Source organism: Sabethes cyaneus, chromosome 1 (assembly GCF_943734655.1).
Source record: "Sabethes cyaneus chromosome 1, idSabCyanKW18_F2, whole genome shotgun sequence".
Lineage (NCBI taxonomy): Eukaryota > Metazoa > Arthropoda > Insecta > Diptera > Culicidae > Sabethes > Sabethes cyaneus.
The window spans coordinates 49,968,585-49,981,737 of record NC_071353.1 but is presented as its reverse complement, the minus strand read 5'-3'; the positions used below and the strand labels follow the sequence as shown (position 1 = coordinate 49,981,737).

The 13,153-nt window shown below is 36.6% G+C and overlaps 1 protein-coding gene across 1 annotated transcript in view; it reads left to right on the top strand.

Annotated features, from left to right (window-relative positions):
* The first annotated feature begins 3,217 nt into the window (after positions 1-3,217).
* LOC128732956 (ATP-binding cassette sub-family D member 1) overlaps positions 3,218-13,153 on the top strand; it is a 67,309-nt gene continuing 57,373 nt past the window's right edge. The window contains exon 1 of the mRNA XM_053826438.1: positions 3,218-3,677. The gene's annotated coding sequence lies outside the window, so the exon portion shown is untranslated. The remainder of the gene's footprint in view (positions 3,678-13,153) is intronic.

The window sequence follows — 13,153 nt, the reverse complement described above, 5'->3', positions numbered from 1 at the left end:
CACTGAGTTATTCGCGGTCAAAACGTGACCACTTACCAGCTACCTTCCTGAAAGTCGTACGTCAATAAAAAATTTTTGGACGCATTTAAGAAAACAGAAATTTGTATTATTTTTATACCTATCCGATCAGGAGGCCGTAACAAGATTATATCTGTTTTACAACACATTTAGATATTTTTAACGTATTATATTACAAATCGAAAATAAACCAATTAGGAAGCAAATTCAAGTTTGTAACAGATTCAGATACAAGTAGCACATTGAGTTATGAATGAGCTATACAGATTCCACCACTAAGAATGAAACATTTCGCTTTAATAACAAAATATGTTACGTGCAAGTTACTTTTATAACAAAATATGTTACTTGCAAAACTTATTTTAATAACCATCATCACTTTAAAAGTATATTAAATACGTCACTTCACAGTTACTAATACTTGCAAATATATCTTTAAATGTTGACAATTAACCTTTAACACAATGTGTTACAATTAAGATAAAACCATTACAAGGTTTGTTATGAACCGCCCAGCTAGCTTCGAGGTACGATGCCTGGTCTAACAAGCCAGTCGTCGTATGTTCGAATCTCGGCTAGGCGGTGCTTGCTAGTTAGAGTCAGTAGGATTGTTGCACTGGCCCCGTAATTTTCCTGTACTCTAACAGTCGGCGGCGAAGTCTGTCGATAAAGAAGGGTAATGTCTAAAGACGGTATAAACCCATGGCTTTGTTTTTTGGTTTGTTATGAATCAGGTATCAATTAGAGCCAGTTTAGTTATAATTTTTGATATTTTAACCTTTTACGGAGGCTAATTTATACCAACGGTTATTATAATATGATCAAATATATCAAATTAATAACAACTGTGGTTAGAAAATAACAAGATCTGTTATAATTTTGTTAGGTTCTCCTGATCGGGTAGTTGGACTCTCGGTCATCCTAATAGTGTAAAAAGCTGCGCTATATTTTATTGATAGGGGAGAGTAGTTAACAGTAAGATAACAGGAACAGTGAGTCAACGGGAATAACTACGTAGTAAAACATTCAAGATCCATGATATTTTCATGGAAAGTAAAGCTTATGAACCTACATCGCATAATGAAGTTTGAGAAAAATTTGTTGATTTTTTCATGTATTTTTCAACAAAAATCAGTTTTGGAGGGGTCAAAGTAAATTTTTTTGCAATCATTTTCAAGTGATTCTCAGCAACAAAATACATATTAAATTTAAATTCAAATTGCTGCATGGCATCACATAACAATAAGAGCTAATACTTTAATAAATATGACAATCGAATTGTTTGCTAACTCCGCTAGTTCACTATTGTTCGTGAAACATTTCTATTGGCAACAGTGGGACTCAGAGACGTGGGCGACACTGAGACATAGCTTTCGCTATGCAAATTTTTTTGAATTTTTTTTGTGTTCAATTGCAAAGCAATCCATAGGGATTGACTGTAAATGAATTCTGAAGTGTAATTTAGAAGTCAGATGTCCAGGAATTATCCTTTATATGCGTATAAATATGTATTATGTGAAAATAATCGGAATTTTTTTTATCATACCCAACAATAATTTATCCTTTATAGAGACAATAAACAGCACGCCCTTTAAATTATTTCTTCGTTACCCAAAAATATGGTTTAAATTGATTCAAATAGGTGTCTCAGTATGCAATACTCATGGATTCACTCTTCCCACCTATTGGTTAACAGTGATACAAAATTCAACCTTCACATTTGTCGTAATAACTATTTTAGTTTATAACCAAAACGACTGAAACTTTTTTTCAAACAACTAGAACCACAGACTAACAGACGTAACACTTCGAACAAATTTTCTAGCAAAACATCGTTTCAATGATACCCCTAAACTTAAAACATACACCAGCATCGCCTGGTGTAGTCTTCGCGCTATCAATTTACTTGTATATTATCTGACAACAGCGTCAGCGCAGGCAAGCGGCGTACTCGCGCAGGGACTGTTGTTTGAGTCTTGGCTTAAGTGAAAATTTGAAACAATCGTTTTTGTTGACGATGGAATGAGGCTTCAGTGTTACGTCTGTTGGTCTGTGGATATACCTTTCAAATGGATTAAAGAGCTCGTTGGTAGCCATCATCAAAAATTTTTTAAAATGTTTGGAAAAAAGTGTCTCAATGTAGACGTCTCTCCCCTAAACTTCTCCAATCCAAACGCCCAAATTACGCAATAGCTAATGATTGCGCTTTTGCAAATTGGTACCACTATGCAATAGTTTGACACAACCTTTTTAGACAGGTAAAAAGAATAATCATGTGAATTTTTTACCGAATCGAAGAAGGTCGATTCGAAAATTTAGTTTTTTTCGTCAGCCGCAATGAAACGCCTCATAAAGGCACACGGCACTGCAAAATTTACAAACGGAAGCTAAAATTACCCTAAAAAACCACATTTACTTAGTCTAATATGAATCGCTATTTTCGGTTTCATATTAGCCTTTACGAGAACTATTGATTATGCAGTCGTTTGAAGAGGAAACAGAATCGATATAAATTTCAATCCATTCGCGAATGAAAATTTATGAATTTGACATTCAGAATTCCACGATTAAAATCTATTCTCACATGGTATGGCGTGACAAGAAACGTGACCCATGGTTAGTAGAAATCGAATCAAAGGCTACAATTTGGGCAAACGGCATTTGATTTATCTGGTGCGACTCGCATCAACCCCTTTCGGCTAAAACCCCGCAAACAGCCAGCCAGACTTCGGTTCACTTGCATTTATGAGCACGGTATGCTGCGATGTTATATGTATGGCAGGCCTTCTATCGCTTCCTCCCGCAATGATTCTCGTCGCCCCCGGGTCGCGAACACAGAGTCTAGGCATGTGTTTGTTTAAAGCCAGCGCGCGACCGGCTCATATATGCGCAAACAGTTCTATACAATTACATTCATTAAAATGTTTATTACTTTTTATATTTACGGATCTGCGGCACGAGTGAGCGAGTAAACTGAAACCACATTGAGCAGCGCCTCTACCGCCGAGCCGTGTGCCGTACGACGGTATGTACCTACCTACGTACTTTACCACAAGTGTAACGTCGTGTGTGCATGTAATGCGGGTACTCGACCAGATGCTGATTGCTGTATGTAGTTAAACCCGTAGAAAAGCTTCTGCATTCGTTTGAAAGTTCAGACCAAGCTTCTGCTCCTCACTTCGAGTTCTGACTTGTACATGATTGGAGTGCGCTCCTCGCTCCGTCGTCTCCGTCGTCGGCTGATCCTGTAAGGTTGAACCAGTTTATTTTATTCACTGCAGTGGGCCTTTCTTCAAGTGAGAGCAATATAATTTGCACAGATTTCCTAAAATCAAACTTTTAAATTGTGCTTTTTGTGGTGGAATCGGAGATACGTTCGTACGGTGTGTGCCTCTGTGTGATTGAATACAACGGTGATAATTACTGAACAGCAGGTTCTTAGCGATTTCCCTTGTACGTGTCGGTACTTCAAGGATAGTGCTCGGTTCTAATGTGCCTTCAAGCTCTTGTACTGTGCTGAGTGAGATGGAATGCCAAGGAAATAACTAGGTTCCATAGGATGTTTTCCGTCATTACTTAATTGGTACAACACAACTTTAACGCCCAATGGATTAGCCGTTTTCTCCGTCTTCATTTGGTAGCTGCACTGCACATTCGAGGTAAGTCGTAAAACCTATCGCTTTTCCGCAGCGTGTGAAAACTCGGCACCAGTCGAGTGTGCGAGCGTAAATGAGGATGTAATCGATGTGAAAAATTATAAGCTGCTCTAGCTTGGCTGTGTTTAAAATACTCTAGGCAGGCTTTCAAGCAAAACAAGTGCATCGAAATGTGAATTTAATGAGCGAACTAAGAAATCGGTTCGGAATGTTGATTTGTTACCAACCATCACAATTTACAGATTTTCATAGTACTTTTAATAATTCGTGAACTTGATTCCAGTTTTCGGTTCCTATGGGAAGATAATAAAACTTGGAAAGTGGACTTTTCAAGTGGTTGGTGATCTATGATAGGACTCGGATGTGATTCAGCTGAATGAAATGTTAGTCTGTATTTGAACGCACGTGTCTTACCAGATATGCCAATGTCTGTTCATAGGGATGGCAAAAAAGACGCAAAGTTGCTCCACATAATTCATTTTGATTTGGTAACGATGAGACTATCGCTCCGGAGATTTAAACGGTTGAACTTACACACATACATCGGTATACCGATACAATATTATGGCTGTAAATAAACCACTCGATTGTATTTTTATTCTCAATTCTCATCATCATGAATAATGAAATTCGCGTTTTAGATTACGCCGTACGCAACATTGTAAAAAGTGTATCTGGTCTATCAAGCGTGATTCTAAGTTTAGGTACACATCATAGAAGTAAACTGCTTGTATTGGAATATTTCAAACTGCGGAGACTGTAATCGAGATCAAATTTACGCCAACTGAACCTATTGAACCTATTTTAAAATAGGGTGGACTACTGTTTGGATTTAACTTTCGAACATTTTACAATAAAAGATTCTTGAATATTTTTAACTAGCTGAATACCCGATCGTGCTCTAGATTTAAAATTAGCATAAGTTTGTGTGTACTAAATGAAATTCTCCTTATTTGGGTTCCCCTACCTGTCACCCATCCAGTTGTACATCTGCTATCATTCTGGAAATTCACATCATGTAAAAAACAAAGTCCAAGTCCGCTATTCGTGTTGGAAACATCCACCCTTGTCAAGGGTTACCCCTTTTTGCTAATTTCCTTATGTGAAGGAACATACATGCCGAGTTCGATGAAGAACCGTCCAGGCGTTCCGGAGTTATGGCGATGCATACAAATATACATTGACTTTTATACAGATAGAGGATAAGGATAAAATTACGTGCCTGTTATACATCGTCAGGTTCGTTGGAATGTCCCTTATCCGGTGACATGACATTATTCTATACGGCTTCTTGGTTGTGAAAAAATGTGACTGTCTCAGATTTTCATTAGATTCATATACTCTTTGAGTTTTGAACGTTAAAGTTGCAGTTTTTTCTTTGATATTATTATTTTATCAATTATTTACACTAATAACAAACCACTTGCCATCGTTTATTTTTGTGATTACTAGAGCTGTGATTTATATTAAATGAATTTTAATGAAGACCATAAACAAAGTTTGAATACAAACCGAACCGAATATTTTATAAATATATTATGTTGAGATCGACTGAGGTACATATATTGTATTGTGGATTTTCGGTTTTCCAGTCAGTTTTATATCGAAAACGGCTTTTTTATACTGCCTGACGTTTCGGCCTTCGGTTTTGACCCTTTTCAAAGGTAATATGGTTACGTTTTTTATGTTTAGTCGTTGATTACCAATGGACGGAAGTTGCATGCATTAGTTTGGTGCTAAAATAATGTACACACCTAAACCTTTTCACCATAGCGCACAACTAGTCGTATCGTGAGTACTACTTGCGCTCGCATCACATCTTAATTGAATTCAAGGCAGCATACGATACAGTCGATCGAGATCAGCTATGGCAGATATAGCACGAACATGGTTTTCCGGATAAACTGACTTTATGAAAATTCCGGAAAAAAACTTTATGGGTTTTTACGTTGAAAGCTCTGTTCTTCTTTACAGAACCGGGCAATTTGTTAGTTTTTTCATGGCAAATTTAGGAAATACAGTGGGATTTCGAATTTGGCATAGTTCGATTTTGGCATGACTCGATTTTGGGAACAAAAGTATCCATTTTTGGCAACACAAAATATTTTACTTCCAAATACATACTTGAAATGACGAAAAATGGTGCCCTAAGTGTGTTCAGGAAAAAAAGTTTGCGTTTATAGAATGTTTCGAATAGTATTTTTATTGCCGTAGGACTACGTCCTACCGCAGGTCGCCAACAACTTACTTGCACCGCACGGATAGCTCTTGGCGGATTTTGTAAACATGAAAAGGTAGCAATCGTTGATTATTAATAACATTCAGTCAATTCCTAAAGCATTTACATTAAATTTTTTCATATTAAAAAAGCGTCTGGATTTGTCAAGGTTTCGATTTTGACAACATAGGCGACACGCATTTGTTGCCAAATTCAAAATCCTACTGTATCACATGATATAGGTGCAAAGTTTTGCTAAAATTTCAACTGTCAGGCCCCTTGGCAAACGAGGGGTCCACTGTTTCGAGATACTAAAAGTGTTTTTCTTATTTTTCAACCTTTTTCAACCAATTAAGTACAAAAGTTTCAATATTTGAAGACCTAGAAGTGGCCTCGTTTCAACTAGAATTACTCTGCTAATAATATGTGTAAGGAGATTCAACGACGCATTTAAGCTGGAAGTCGCACCTTCTTTTCCCTCAGCAGGACTTGTGACTGTAGCTTTGCCAGAATGTAGAGAATGGCGCAGACATATGAACCATGACCTATCACTACTTGAAGAGATTCCGACCGTACACCGACCGTAGGCCAGCCATGTCGCAAGAATGCATCACCGGTACTAAGAAAAGAGCGTCTCGGTACTTCTCTTGTCGCCATTGTGATTTTCGATGATAATAAAAACGACCGTTGGTTTTGTTATAGTATATTTATAAGTATAGTTATAAGAAAAGAGCGACCCTACGCGCTGCACATAGGAGTATTTGACCCGAAAAGTTGGTCAAAAGTATTGTTAATCATTTTCATTAGAGTAAACAAGCGGTAATGAGTGAAAAATAGTATAATTAGTTCTATGAAGTAATTTTCTATGGAATTATGTTTGTATCTACCTAGAAGTGTAGCACAACTTTTCTAATATTGCTTTTACAAGAATGGAAACTTTTTTAGAAATTGTGTGAATAAAGGGAGAGAGATATATGATAGAGAGATAAGACAGAGAGAGAGGTTGGAGGGAGAGAGGTGTGTATTATAGAGAGAGGTGTGTGGAGAAAGAGAGAGAGTGTGTGTGTAATAGAGAGAGAGAGAGAGAGAGAGAGAGAGAGAGAGAGAGAGAGAGAGAGAGAGAGAGAGAGAGAGAGAGGTGACATCTTAAACACTTTCCTTCGTTTTTCTGCGCATGCTTCTCTCTTGGTTCATTATTGAATCCCCTCGTTGGGTGACCCTTGGGAAATTATGACAGGAAAACCTAATGCAGATCCAGCATGTACTTATTCTTCGTACAAAACAAGCCTTTTGACTGATAATACGGTTATCGAATGAATTGCGTAATGAAGAGACTCAAAGCATGCACAAATGTGATAGAAATTAAAGAAATTTGGCGACTTTTTCTTTTAATACCTAAAATTTCTTTGTTCAATTACTTTTTAGAGCATTACTCTGGTGTCTCACAAGCACAATGACATAAAATTTATCTTTCAAATGCTTGAAATTTCATGATATTTGATAATTTATACTTATCATAAGAAAAATGCTGCGAAATTGAATATTTCATCATTTAGTAAAAAGTTTTTATTTCATAAAATTGCAAAAAGTTGCAAAAACTTCACTCACAATCTTCTTCTTGGGACTCTAAGCTATCAAATGGCATCAAAGATTGTGATGAGAAAAGGTGAGAACATAAACAAATGTCACTTGAAAGTAGCAACATATTTGGGCTAATTTGCTATAATAAATACTGCTCGATTGTCATCATTATATTCATTGAAATCTAAAGTCTATATCAACAAATAATTGTAAAATCTTTGAGTTTCAAAAGCCTTTTTACAGCTGGTCGATAGGATATATATAGCCTTAGAAATGTGAAAGGCAACATCCTTACCTACATGAGCGAAAAAATGTGGCCCATTTTTACTCGAAGTTTGACAGCTCTATGTAAATGTAAACAAAACAAATGGTTTCAAAATTAACGTTACATTGTGTGATAGGTATCTGGGAAGACGAGGTTTAATTGGAGGGGATTGAACGAGTTTTAATTTTCCTCATCTTGGCCAGCTTTTTGGTCCAAATACTCCTCCGTGCGCTGGTTTGCTTACCAAATTGAAACTAACTTGCAAGTGTTGAAATGCTCAACGAATTGCGGACCCATGACGAGTACAATGGAGCAACCCCCGCATGCCTTATTCGTTTTTTGTCTCCTTTATGATGTTTTTCTGGGCCTTACCAGATTACTTGACGACTTTTCCCCGCGAGTTTTCGGTATAATTTAGACGGTTGTTAGGTTTTGCTGGCTCACTGAAACTCAACTGAAACTACAACAGTGTTTAATTTGGCTAACTGTACGGTTGGAATGGTACTTATCGCGAACATCACATTTGTCTAGCATTGTGTGAAGTGTACCTTCTGCAGTATAAGCCCAAGGAGCAGGAAGTGTGGTTGGTCGATTTCTCGAATCAAAATCTTCATCGCCATGTTTGGTCAAAAAAATCCTGATTTTTAGTTGGACTGATATGGTCACCATAAGCCATATTTATAGATCAACATTTACAGCCTCTCAAGACAAATATTTCTTAGCAAACTTCGGCGGCTTCATTCGCTTGAACATGTCTGCCACCTATCCCCTTCCGGTTGCCGTATAAAAATCCTGCTTAGGAAACTGTTTGAATCGTGAAGCGAGCTTCGTCGTTCATCATCTCGGTACTTCGTCAGTTTGCGGGATGATGTTTGGTCGTTCTGCTTTGTTTATCGTCGTGATTTGGAGTCACTATTTTCCTATAAGTCGACAGTCCGGTTTGCTTCTAGTGCGATGCACGATTGAAGACGACACTCTCGACCTGTTCGCGACATCACGGGGACCGAGACGGTCGGTTTCTGCTTGAAAGCGCCTGGATCTCTGGGATTTGTTGTAGCTGCTGCTTCCGGCTTTTGATTTTCCTCGATCCAGGCTTCCTGGTTGTCGACAAACGTTTCCCGAACACCTTTGCTACGATGCTGATGGTTGATTTAATCTCTTTTATCAGTACAAGATGAGGGGGCTTCAGGTTGTTTTAATTGCTCGATTTAAAGAAATTCGTCAAGTATAACTTGCCCAAATTTGGATCGTAACGTGCTTAGTAGTATAACAAAAATTATTAAGTGAATAAAATCGTTTTACCTTTGTTATACTATAACAAAGGTTTAGGAATTGGTCGAAAAACACGAAATTGATCCGAGGCCCGGAGGGCCGAGCCACATATACCAATCGACAGGGTTCGACGAACTGAGCAATGTCTGTGTGTGTGTGTGTGTGTGTGTGTATGTGTGTATGTATGTGCGGAGCGCAACTTTTCTATCGCCTGTTTCTCGGAGATGGCTGAACCGATTTGTTCGCTATTACTTTTGTTTGAAAGGTATTATTGCCTAGTATATCACTATTGAATTGTTTCGAGGTCCGATATTTCGTTTAAAAGTTATAAGTAAAAAAGTAAAAATTACGTGACACGATTTTCTCCGTACCCAAATGACCGATTTCAACTATCTTGGTATCGAATGAAAGCTCTTGTTAACACTAAATTTTTCGGATAAATTTTATTGAAAACAAACAATCAGTTTAAAAGTTATGCTTAAAAAACCTGTTTTGACAAGGTAATAATTATCGCCTGTTTCTTAGAAATGACTAAAGCGATTTAGACGCTATTAGTCTCATTTGACAGGTAACATAACCTAATAGATCACTATTGATTTGTTTTTTGATTGGACGTTTAATTTGAGAGTTATGATCAATTGAATACAACACATTAAAATTTACAATAATTTATAACGATTTCATCTAAGATGATTTATCTAGTTTGAATTATTTTGGCATCAAATTAGAGATTTTAATGCTACAAATATATATGCAAAATTTCAGAAGAATCGGTTTTGCCGATCAAAAGATATTAACCCTCCAACACTCGCGCCGACTTTTGTAATTCGGTTACTCGTGCGCACAATGGTCCAAAGCCAAAAAGACATGCGCATTAGAATTTTGACTGGGAAAACTTGGTTTTAGGTTTATGGAACCTTCGGAAGAATTTCTTGAAATTGAAAGTTCTATCGTCTGGTGCAATTTAAATTTTGATTAATCCCCCTATAAGTGAAATAAAAAAAATATTTTTCTTCAGTTTCAATATAACACATTGATGTGTTCTGCAAAGTTTTAGAACATATTATTACAAGAAATTTTGTTGAATACAGTAACCTTCTATCTATTAAGCGAAGAGAGAAAAATCTTATTCATTGTATATGAATTTGTAAGATCAGTTTTTTCTATTTTAGCTCTTTTTGTAATTGTTGCATTCCTTTTTCATGTATTACAAAATTGTATAAATAGTAAAAATACACAACTTTGATTAATATAGTATACCTCTATGTTTGTTTGTTTAGGTACTGTAGAACTTTGATTAAAAAAAAGCCTTAATGTTGACCCCGAATGACTCGACTACCAACAGATACATTTTAAACATTTTATATTTGCTAATTATGTTGCTGCATACAGACACCATTTTTACATATGAAGAAACGAGAGAAACTTCCAGGGCCAATCGCGGTACAACTCACATGCTGATTGCTTCGTTTCTGTGATGTCAGTTTATGCTGATCTATTTGCCCAACAATTTAAAGTATTAATGCATAATTATGACATTTTGCTCATAACAAGGTAATTGAAGAACATACGTTAGTTAAGCAGAGATTTGTAACTTTATAACAATATGGCATTCAAAAACCTACACGTGTTGTACAAAATGCAACAGCGTGAGTAATCGAAGGTTAATAGATATTGATGAAATTTATTCAAGAAAACTTTATTGATGTCAATCAAAAATAATGACGTTACAGAAATTTATGCGTAGTTCAAAACCCTATGAACTAGACTTTTACTACGCAATGTATATGTTAAAGAATAATATTTCCTCTTATAACTTGCTTTTACTTGCACTTACTCAAATTAGAAACAACCAGCTTACCCTTACTCAGTAATTTCATGAAAAAAGGATCTATCAAAATTTATAGGTGCTGCTATTTTGTTCAAATTTTGTAAACTTATTAAATTTCCAAAAATTTAATGAAAACCAACGCACCACGCAACGATAACCAATAGATGAATTATGTTTCGAAGACGTGTCGATTTCTATCTCAAATAGCAAGTAAGACCGTATAACAAAGGTTCCTTTCACCACTAGGTGGATTAAATCGGGTTTTTTTTTAATAAAAGGGTTTAAATTTTTGATTTAACTACTTCAGCGAAGATCAAGTGAAGATTTTTTCGATAGATAAATTTACTTATTGTGAACCAATTTTGCCTTATAGCAACAATTTTGAAAACTAGGATGTAGTTTTAGCAAGCAGCCAGCATGTGTGCAAAGTTCCATTAAACTCGGAGGGCAGGGTTGGCCCGATAGTTTCGATTCTGCGTAAGATTGATTAGCAGCAAATAATACGATTAAGTAGGCACCTGTAGTCTTTAGTGTTCTTAACTAGTTAAGCCCTCGTTTGTATTTCATAATATGTAATAGAATATCATGACTATACTTAGTTTTCTAGCAACCCGTACTGCTTATGTATTTCTATATAAGCTGATTCTATTTGGATTACTAATCGTTGCTTCTAGCATTATTCTTATCAAGCTTCCCTTGACACGTTTGCGCTGAATTACCGTGAAACAATTGGGGTAAATCTCATCGCGTCGCATGGCGATGGCAGCATGCGAAACTTGTTTTGCTCTGTTGGTTGTCGCTGCTTTTTTTTGCTTTCGACTCTTGTTCATAGGAGGAAGCTTTCATTATGCGTTGTTGACGGTCCAAATTTCGTATTCATACACGAGATGTAAACGGTCACCAGTGGGTAATGACTTCAGCACTCTCAGCCAGGCACTGACTGTTGTACAACAAAATGTGTGTTTACGCGCAACAGCAGCGGAAGCGAGAAACTCGAGTCGAGTCGACTTCTTTCTTTATATAAAGAAAGAAATAACAGTACACTAGTGAGTGTTTGAAAAAAAACCGGAAGAAATTTTTGTAGAAAAAAATGGAACACATAAAATTTATTCTCGTATTCATGATGCAATGTTATATTTTTTCTATAATATTTCACAGTTAAAACTTGATCAATATTTTTACGCTTTTGTTATAACAATTTTCCAAAGTGTAACTCCTTCCGTAATGGCTTCAAATACTTAATTTAAAATCGAAAACAAACTTTAATTGCATCAATTACCAAATGAATCACGATGAAACGTTTTGCTTTTCGCTCAATGCCACGGTTGCCGAGAGCACAACAAAGATGAACACCTCGCTACATCCAATGGCAAACAAACGTAATTGGCTTCAGCTGAGAGCGCACAGCCGCTACTCACTCCGTAACAGGCAACTGAAGCTTGAGGTGACTAATGTATATAGAAATGTTCTTTATTTTGATTCGTTTGCTACATTGGTGATATATGAATCACCGTAAGCTGTTGTAAAAGAAAGAAAGGAGCAATAAAGGTGATTATTACGATAACTGAACTAACATACTTAAAGTTTCTCACAGTTGAATAATTTTATTTGTTTAATCGCTATTTGTTTATTTGCATACATTATCATCCCACACTGACAATCATATCGGCATCAAGGCCGTAGACAATGGAACAAGGCACTGCTGCTGCGTTCCCTACCGTTATAAGTTACATTTAAATAAAATATAAACCGGAAAAATGACGCTAACTTCAAGCTGTTGTTGCGAACAATTCTCAAGAGTGCCCATATGACAGAAAATGCTCCGTCTCTTGCAGTCACCAGGTCCGTATGAATGTCCGTGTTGTCTATTTTTACAAACAATACACTGCCTACTGACGGCGCAGATAAGCTTTCGCCTGTAGACAACAAAAGCGCACGGAACAAATAAATATAAGCTACCATTCGTTGAACTGATTAAGCAAAACTTAATCGTTATTATTTACTATGCTTGAATCGTATAAGAACAACATCGAGAAAGCGTCTTCACGTCAAGTACCGTATTTCGTCGTCAAACCAAAAAGTAATTGCTTGGGTTATGATAGGTCACAATGTTTTTTGACCAAACTCGTGTTTTTAGTCTTTGACCTTGAAATGCGGTCTGGCATTAATATTAATATTTTTTTGAAACGATGGTTTTACAATTGATGGAGGGATGGTAGGGGAAAGTAATAATTTTTTTTTTGAAAGGAGGGGAAAGAGTGGAAACGGAGGGGGGTAACAGGTAGCTACGCATAACAAGTTGTCGTTGTGAC